We start from the raw sequence: 8,290 nt of genomic DNA on the forward strand, positions 1-8,290 counted from the left end.
GCATCGTTGCAGAGCTTCGGGCAAGAGCTAACCGAGCGCAAATAACAGCGGCCTACGCAATCCCTATCACGAGTCGGTATGCACCCGATCTGCTCGGATACAAACCGACTTACACCGGTTATTTGAAAAAGAAACCGAGGCAGCAAGGAGTTTCTCGAGGGGGACGAGGACGTGGCCGAGGAAGAAACCAAGGAAGAGGAGAAGGCAGGAGAGGAGGAGGCGGGGCGACAGAAGACGAAGTTGGTGAGTCTGTTCCCCGAGGCGTGATCCGGGAAGAAATCGACCGGGAGACCCCAGAAAGGACGGGACTTAGTGGAGAGATGACCGGTCGTGGAAGGGAAGTGCTCAACCTTCGGCGCCAAAGGCCACGAGGGCGGGGTGCTGGCGTCAGGGTTGGCTCGCCGGGGACCGGAACCTCGAGGGTGATCCCTGTTTCTCCTCAGGAGCCGCCGGAGAAGAGGGCTCGCACCGAGGAAGAAGGCTTCGGACAAGGGAGGGGCGGGGAGCCGATCTTGATAGATGAAACAGGGGCCCGAGGAGATGAGGGGGATGTGGAGAGCCGGGGGGGAACCGAGACGAGGACTCGCGTTCCGGCGAGGGAGGTCCCCTGGGCCCCCGAGGTTCGTCACTACTCGGGGCGCCTGATTCATCATGCTGATAGCGCGTCTTCTAACATTGGGACGGCGTTTGGGCTGCTTCGGTCGTGTATTCTTCCGAAGGATGCCCGAGCTGTTGAGGGGTGCACCGTGGATCTGACAGGAGAGATAGCGCAGGCACTTCTGAAAGTAAGTTACTTCTGAAAGTTTCTTTTCTTACTCCTTCGATCGTTTTATTGGAATTTTGATCAATTTTAATTGTGTTGGTAGGCCGGCGCTCGGGTGCTCGCTGTGAACGAACAGTGCCAGGCACGGGAGCAGGAGATGGAGCTGCTGAGGAAGACACTTGCTCAGAGAGAGGACGACCTGAAAGTGGCGAGGGAGACTTGTGACCTCTACCTAGCCGACTTTCAGCGGTGCGACCGGGAGCGGGTTCTTGCCGAAGCGAAAGCCAAAAAAGCTGAGGAGGATGCTGACACATTGAGGGCTGCTGGGGCTCGGGAGGTCGAGTTTGCAAGGAACAAAGGCTACGATGAGGGCTGGGATGCTGCCGGAGTAGAATATAAGAAGCAGGTCCGGGAGATAGAAGCCGAGCTCTTCAGGGATCGGTTCTTGGACGGACTTCGGTACGGCCACGAGGCCTTGATAAGCAAGCTTACTCTGCCAGAGGGTTCGGAGCTTCGAACCGTGCCTGAGCCCCCTCCTGAAGAGCTCGTGCTACCGGAGGAGGAAAACGAGCAGGTGCCGATCCAGGAGCCCCAAGCGACCGAGGAGCCAGCTGACCTTAGTGCCCCTGTTCCCTGATGAAGCGTAGGAACTTTATATTTTGTAACTGAAAAAGTACTTTAATTTTTGCTTGAGTGGTCGGTTTACTGGACGGCTCCGGACATTTGGAGTTTGCCGTTCCAGGAATTGTAATTGTTTGATACTTGAAGCAGTACCCCTTTTGTTTATTGTTCGTGAATGAATGCTCTTCTTTTCTTGAATGTTTTTATCTTTGAAATGCTTGTTTGATTGGTTTGCTCCTTAGGTTATGATGCCCCTGCTTCGGTGGAACTTAAAAAGTTTGTAGAAACAAGTTTAACCGAAGCGTTAACCGAATCGTTTTGCCAAGCATAAAAAAGATGTTCAATCAAGAAAAAGTGACTCGTTCCGAAGCCCCAGCTTAGTAGGACCGAATCAGAACCATTCATTGTAATGAACTTTTGACATTGCACGCCCCTGCTGATTAATAGAAATGAGCTTATCGAGCAGGCGCGGGATTGTATTACTGCTAGGGACGTAGGCCGGCGTAATGAAGTGGTATGGCTTCTGCCATAGGTTCGTGACGCGGCGAGTCCGAACAGTGAGAAATTGCTGATGGGTCGGTGTAAGGGGCTCGGAGAAAAAGGCCGAGTATCCTTACAGCGAGTGACCAGAATTTTAGACGACCGAAGAGGCCCGGGCGACTTGGTGGGGATTTTTCTCCGAGGGTATCACCTATGGGAGAATAATATCCCTGAAGTCGGTATAAAATGGTCCGGGCAAGAATAGGCCAAGTATAAGTAATTTAAACAATCAGTGTACGAATAGTGCCAAAGAGCATTCTCATTAAAACTCGGGGTATTGTCAATACATAAGCAGATTGCTTTCAAAACTTTCTTAAAAGAAAATGCAACGTAATAAGGACAAAACGGGCTTCGGTGGCCGAGCACTATCCGTAGAACTTCTTCAGATTGTTGGCGTTCCATGACTTAGCAATGGGGGAACCATCCAGTTTCTCCAATTTGTAATTACCCGAACCGAGGTGCTTGAGAACTCGGTAAGGACCCCCCCAATTGGGCATTAACTTTCGCTTTTTGGACTTCTCCACCACCTTTTTCCAAACGAGATCGTCAGGCTTAAACGACCGGAGGCGCACGCTTCGGTTGTAACCCTTTGCAACCTCCTGTTGGTATGAAGCGAGCTTTATCCTTGCGTTGTCCCGTTCTTCTTCGGCTAAATCTAGGTCCGAAGCAATGGTGGTGTTGTTGACCGACTCATCAAAATTTTCTGTTCTCATTGTTGGGAGTCCGACTTGGAGTGGGATGACCGCCTCCATTCCGAATGCCAAGGAAAAAGGTGTGCGACCGGTTGATCGCCGAGGCGTCGTACGATAGCCCCAGAGTACCCTGGGCAGCTCTTCGGCCCACTTTCCTCGCCGTGACTCGAGTCGTCGCTTTAGCCCGGATGAAATTGCTTTGTTTGCCGCCTCAGCCTGTCCGTTGCCCTGGGGGTAAGCCGGAGTGGACGTGTCCCATTTGATACCGTATTCGTCAAGCAGAGCCCGGTACTTCTGTCCTGTAAACTGCCCTCCATTGTCAGTAATTATGGCGAACGGCACACCGAAGCGTGAGATGATGTTGCGCCACACAAAGCGGATGACGTCTGTTTCTTCGATGGTTACCAGGGGCTCGGCCTCGACCCATTTCGAGAAATAATCTGTTGCGGTTAAAAGGAACTTGAATCCACCCGGAGCGACTGGGAGCTTTCCAACGATATCCATGCCCCATTGGGAGAAGGGCCAGGGGCTGGTGAGAGGGCTCAGGTCCCGGGCCGGTTGATGGATAATGGGAGCGAACATCTGGCACTTTTTGCAACGCTTGACGAACTCTTCAGCGTCCTTCTTCATTGTCGGCCACCAATATCCCTGAGTGAGGGCTCGGTGGGCGAGCGATCGTCCACCGGAGTGACAACCGCTGTCACCGGCGTGAAGCTCTTCGATAATGCCCGGAACTTGATGTGGGTGTGCAACCAATAAGTACGGCCCGGTAAACGATCTTCGGTAAAGCTTGCCGTTGGGATTGAGCCAGAAGAGGGCAGCTTTGTTGCGGAGTCGGTGGGCGTCCTTTTTGTCGGTGGGAAGGGAGTCTTCCCTTAGGTAAAGGACGATTTCATCCATCCAGCTCGGACCGAGCTCTATGTTGAGTACTTCCTTCTGTAGGTCTTCGAGTTCAAAACTGGGCTTGTCAATAGAATTGAAGGAAATGGATCGGTGCCCAGTGCATGAGAATGCCGAAGCGAGACCTGCCAGGGCGTCGGCGTGGGCGTTCTGTTCCCTTGAAATATGCTCGACTCTGATTGCTTTAAAGCGTTGAATGAGCTGGACAGCGGCGCTTAGGTAGGTACGCATGCGGTCATCCCGAGCTTCGTATTCTTCAGAGAGTTGGTTAACCACCAACTGGGAGTCGCTGTAAACGACGAGCTCTTCGATGCCAATGGCTTCGGCAGTCTTGAGTCCGGAGATTAACGCCTCATATTCGGCCTCGTTGTTAGAGGTTGGGAAATTGATGGAGAAGGAGCTTTCGTGCAAGACACCGGAGGGTGAGAGAAGAACCACGCCCGCACCTGCGCCTCGGCTGTTGGATGCGCCATCGACGTACATTTTCCATACATCTCCGTGAAAGAGCTGCCAAGCTGTGCTAGGGTTGGCCTGGAGTACTGCTTCGGTGCTCGGTGGGGGTGCCGAAGCAGATACGTTGGGCGGTGTAAGCTCTGCGATGAAGTCAGCCAGAACCTGAGCCTTTATTGCTGTCCGAGGCTGAAAGTGGATTTCGAAATTGGCAATCTCAACGGCCCATTGTGAAATTCGGTTGGAGAGATCGGCCTTTCGGAGAAGAGATTTGAGGGGGAACTCGGTCAGGATGATGATGCGATGAGACTGGAAATACGGGGCAAGCTTTCGGGAGGCTGAGATTAGGGCGAGCACGAGCTTCTCCAGGGGGAGGTAGCGCGTCTCGGCGGGAGTCATGGTTTTGCTGGAGTAGTAGATTGGCTGGTGCTCCCGACCCTCCTGTCGGACAAGCACCGAGCTGACGGCGTGCGGGGAGACAGCTAGATAGAGGAACAGGTCTTCCTGGTCCCTTGGAGTGACGAGGAGTGGAGCCGTGGAAAGATACTCCTTTAGTCGCTGGAGGGCTCGGTCACATTCTTCTGTCCAGTTGAAGCTTCGTCGGCTGCCCTTTAGTAGAGCGAAAAATGGCTGACATTTGTCCGAGGAGCGACTTATAAACCGATTCAGAGCAGCAGCCATCCCGGTTAGACGCTGAACATCGCGCTTGTTGTGGGGAGCCGAGAGCTGATCAATTGCTTGAATTTGGGAAGGATCGGCCTCAATACCGCGTCGGGAGACAAGATGGCCGAGAAATTTGCCGGAGCTGACGCCGAAGACACATTTCTCGGCATTGAGGCGGAGTTTGTGGCGCTTTAGTATCTCGAAGACTTCGGCAAGGTGGGTTAGATGATCACCGGCACGAAGACTTTTAACCACCATGTCGTCAATGTATGCCAGCATAGTGTCGCCCAGTAATTGCTCGAACATCTTGGTTATCATTCGCTGGAAGGTTGCTCCGGCATTTTTCAAACCGAAGGGCATTACGAGGTAACCGAAGATCCCGTGGGGGGTAATGAAGGCGGTGTTCTCGATATCGCCTTCGCTCATGGCGATCTGGTGGTAGCCCCGGTACGCATCCAAAAAGCTGAGTCGCTCGTGGCCAGAGGTGGCGTCGACAAGCTGGTCGATTCGGGGAAGAGGAAAGAAGTCCTTCGGGCAAGCATCGTTAAGGTTGGAGTAGTCGACGCAGACACGCCATTTGCCATTTTTCTTCTTGACTACGACGGTGTTAGCCAACCACTTGGGGTACTGGACCTCTCTGATTGCCCCAGCGTTTAGGAGTCGGTTGACTTCTTCAATGACGGCCTCGGAGTGAATGGGAGAGGACCGTCGTGCCTTCTGTACGACCGGTCGCTTGGCTTTGTCGATGTTGAGCTCGTGGCAGATAAAAGAGGGGTCGAGCCCCGGCATCTCGTAGGGAGTCCAGGCGAACACTTCAATGTTTCGGTTGAGAAAAGCTACCGTCTCGTTCCGATCAGTGTCACTAAGTGAGGAACTGACAAGGAAGAAGCGGGAGCCGTCCTCGGTGATTGGGATTGTGGCCACATCTTCGACGGTTTTGTCGTCGGGGGATCTGCCGACGTCCTCCAAAACTGGGGCTTCTGGTGCTTCAATGAGATTCACCCGGGGGGTCTGCTTGGTGCTTCGGACAGCGTTGACGTAGCACTGCTTGGCCGCGGTCTGGTCTCCGTACAGGTCTTCCTGGTGCCCGTTAGTGCCGATGAAACGTACCACTTGGTGATAAGTGGAAGCAATCGCTTTAAGCCTATGCAGCCAGGTTCGACCGACAATGGCGTTGTAAGGGCCAGGGACGTCGACTACCACAAAGTCTATTTCAAGCGTTACCGAGCCGGCACGGACAGGAAGAGTGATCATACCGATGGGCCAGACAGGAGCTCCGTTGAAGCCGATAAGGGGAACTTCGGAAGGACGGAGGTCGGTCTCGGGAATCTTCAGATCCTTGAAAAGGGAGTAGTACATGACTTCGGCCGAGCTGCCCTGGTCTACGAGGACGCGACGGACATTGAAATTTCCGATGCGTAGCGTGACCACGAGGGCGTCGTTGTGGGGAAGTTGGACACGGTCGAGATCCTTCTCGGTAAACGTTATCGTCCATTTGGAGCCGTCGTCGGTTCTTGGGCGCTTTGGTTCGGGGCCAACTATCATGACCTGCTTGGAGGCGGAGGCTTCATTCAATTCTGCCCGGATGACTCGAGCGGCTTCGGGGTTCAAGGGACCATGTATGACGTTGATTGTCTGTACCTCTTCCTCGGTATGTGATTCGGTCCTCTGTGTCCGAGCCGTCGTCTTCTCGTGATCGATGAAGTTTCCGAGGTGGCCACCAGCAACAAGCTGTTCCAAGTAGGCCTTGAAGGGCTTGCATGCTGTGGTGAAGTGACCTTGCTCGCTATGGTAGCTGCATCGAACGATGGGATTCTTGATTTTCCCATTTTCGGTTCCGAGCTTTTGATTGGGGAAGGAGAAAAAAGGCTGATCTTTCACTTGATCAATGATCCGGTAGATGGGAATGGTGAAGACGGTCTTTTCGGCGTTGAAGTCGCTTGGCTTCGGCCCCCTCCTCGGCGACTGCTTGATCGTGTTGACCTGTTTCTTCGAGGTTGAGACAGATGCGGGGGCCGGTATGGATACCGAAGTGTTCAACGCTTTTGAACTTGTAGGCTTCCCGATGCCTCTCTCTGCCTTGGACTCGATGAGCTGACACCAGTTCTCGATTCGAGTCATAAGGTCCTTCATAGAGTTCGGCTTATGGCGAGCGAGGTCGTCGTAGACTTGCTCGTCCTGGGATGTGAGACCGAGCTTGAATCCTCGGGCAGAGATGACACCGTCGCAACCTTCTATCTCATTGAACAACTCCCAATAACGGCCGGCGTACTGCCGAAGCGTTTCGTCGTTCCTCTTACGGAGGGCTAAGAGGGAGTCGATCTCCTTCTCGTGCTTGTTGCTCGTTACGAACCGTGCCATGAAGGCGTCACAGAGGGAATCGAACGAGGAGATTGACCGAGCCGGGAGTTGATTGAACCAGGTGAGGCCCAGGTTGCCGAGGCTTGCTGGAAACACTTTGCACAGGAAAGCATCATCCGAGGGTTCATTCCGAAGAAATAGAGACATGACGGTTTTATACTGGACCAGATGAGTGTACGCCTCGGTCTTGCCGTCATATTTTGCGAACTTGGGTTGGGAGAATCCTTTGGGTGGGGTAACCGAGTCGATCTCTCTTGTGAATGGAGAGGTCGAGAGTCGTGCAAGTCGCGCATCGCGATGAGGTCGGATCGAACGGTCGGGGCCGTCTGGACGCTCAGTCGCTGTACGCTTCTTGGGGACGAGTTTGTCCAATCGTTCGTGCTCCTTTCTCTTTGGATCGATACTAACCGTTTTTCTGGGAAAACGCTCCTGGCGATGATGTCGGTAGCTATCCCGAGCGGAAGCCTCGAGGCGCTCGGTGACCGGGCTCCTGCTGTTTGCGCCGCCGGGGTGCGAGACGATGGGACTTCTGGCTCGGGGGCCCTTCAGGCGCTCCCGGTATCCTCTAGTCTGGATCTCGACAAGGCCGTCATCTCCCCTGGATGCCCTTGTGAGGCTAGGGGTAGATTCCCGGCATGTCCTGCCCACAAGGACGGAGTGGGTGGAGGAGGCAGAGACGCTCCCACCACCGAGCCTGTCAAAGGCCGATGGCCTCCTTCGAAGTTGCGCAGGAGAGCGAGAACGGTCCCTGCGCGATGTTTCTTTTGGGGCTCGTGTGTCCACCGGTCTTGGTGACTCAAGACGATCCTTGACTGAAGGACGGGATCTGTGCTCTAGCAGGTGACCGGCTTCGTGACTGCGTGGGGGGGTGCGACGGTTTGTTCTTCCGCCGCGGCTCCCGGAGGAATGAGATGGGGAGATGAGGAGATGTTTGATCTCTGCCAACTCGTCTCGGACGTGTCTGTCGCGGTCTACAACCGTCGTGAGATCATCGATTTTGCGCTCGAGATGGCGGATGTAGGAGTGGAGCTCGGAGGATGGGCCTGCGTCTGGAGCTGATGCTCCGGCGCCAACTCCGATGGATATGTGGTTCTTTCCATGGGCCGCCGCTCCTCCAGAAGCCAGGCTGTGGTCCACGAGGGAACCGAGCCCGTGGGCGGTACCACCGTGATGTGCGTCGTCGATCTCCACCATGTTTGATTCTGGATGTTTTAACGGAGCAGATGGGGGGAAGTGAAAGTTGAAAGGATGGCTAGGTCCCCAGCAGAGTCGCCAATTGTAGGGGTTCGATTTAGGAGGA

Source organism: Rhododendron vialii, chromosome 1a (genome assembly GCF_030253575.1).
Source record: "Rhododendron vialii isolate Sample 1 chromosome 1a, ASM3025357v1".
NCBI lineage: Eukaryota > Viridiplantae > Streptophyta > Magnoliopsida > Ericales > Ericaceae > Rhododendron > Rhododendron vialii.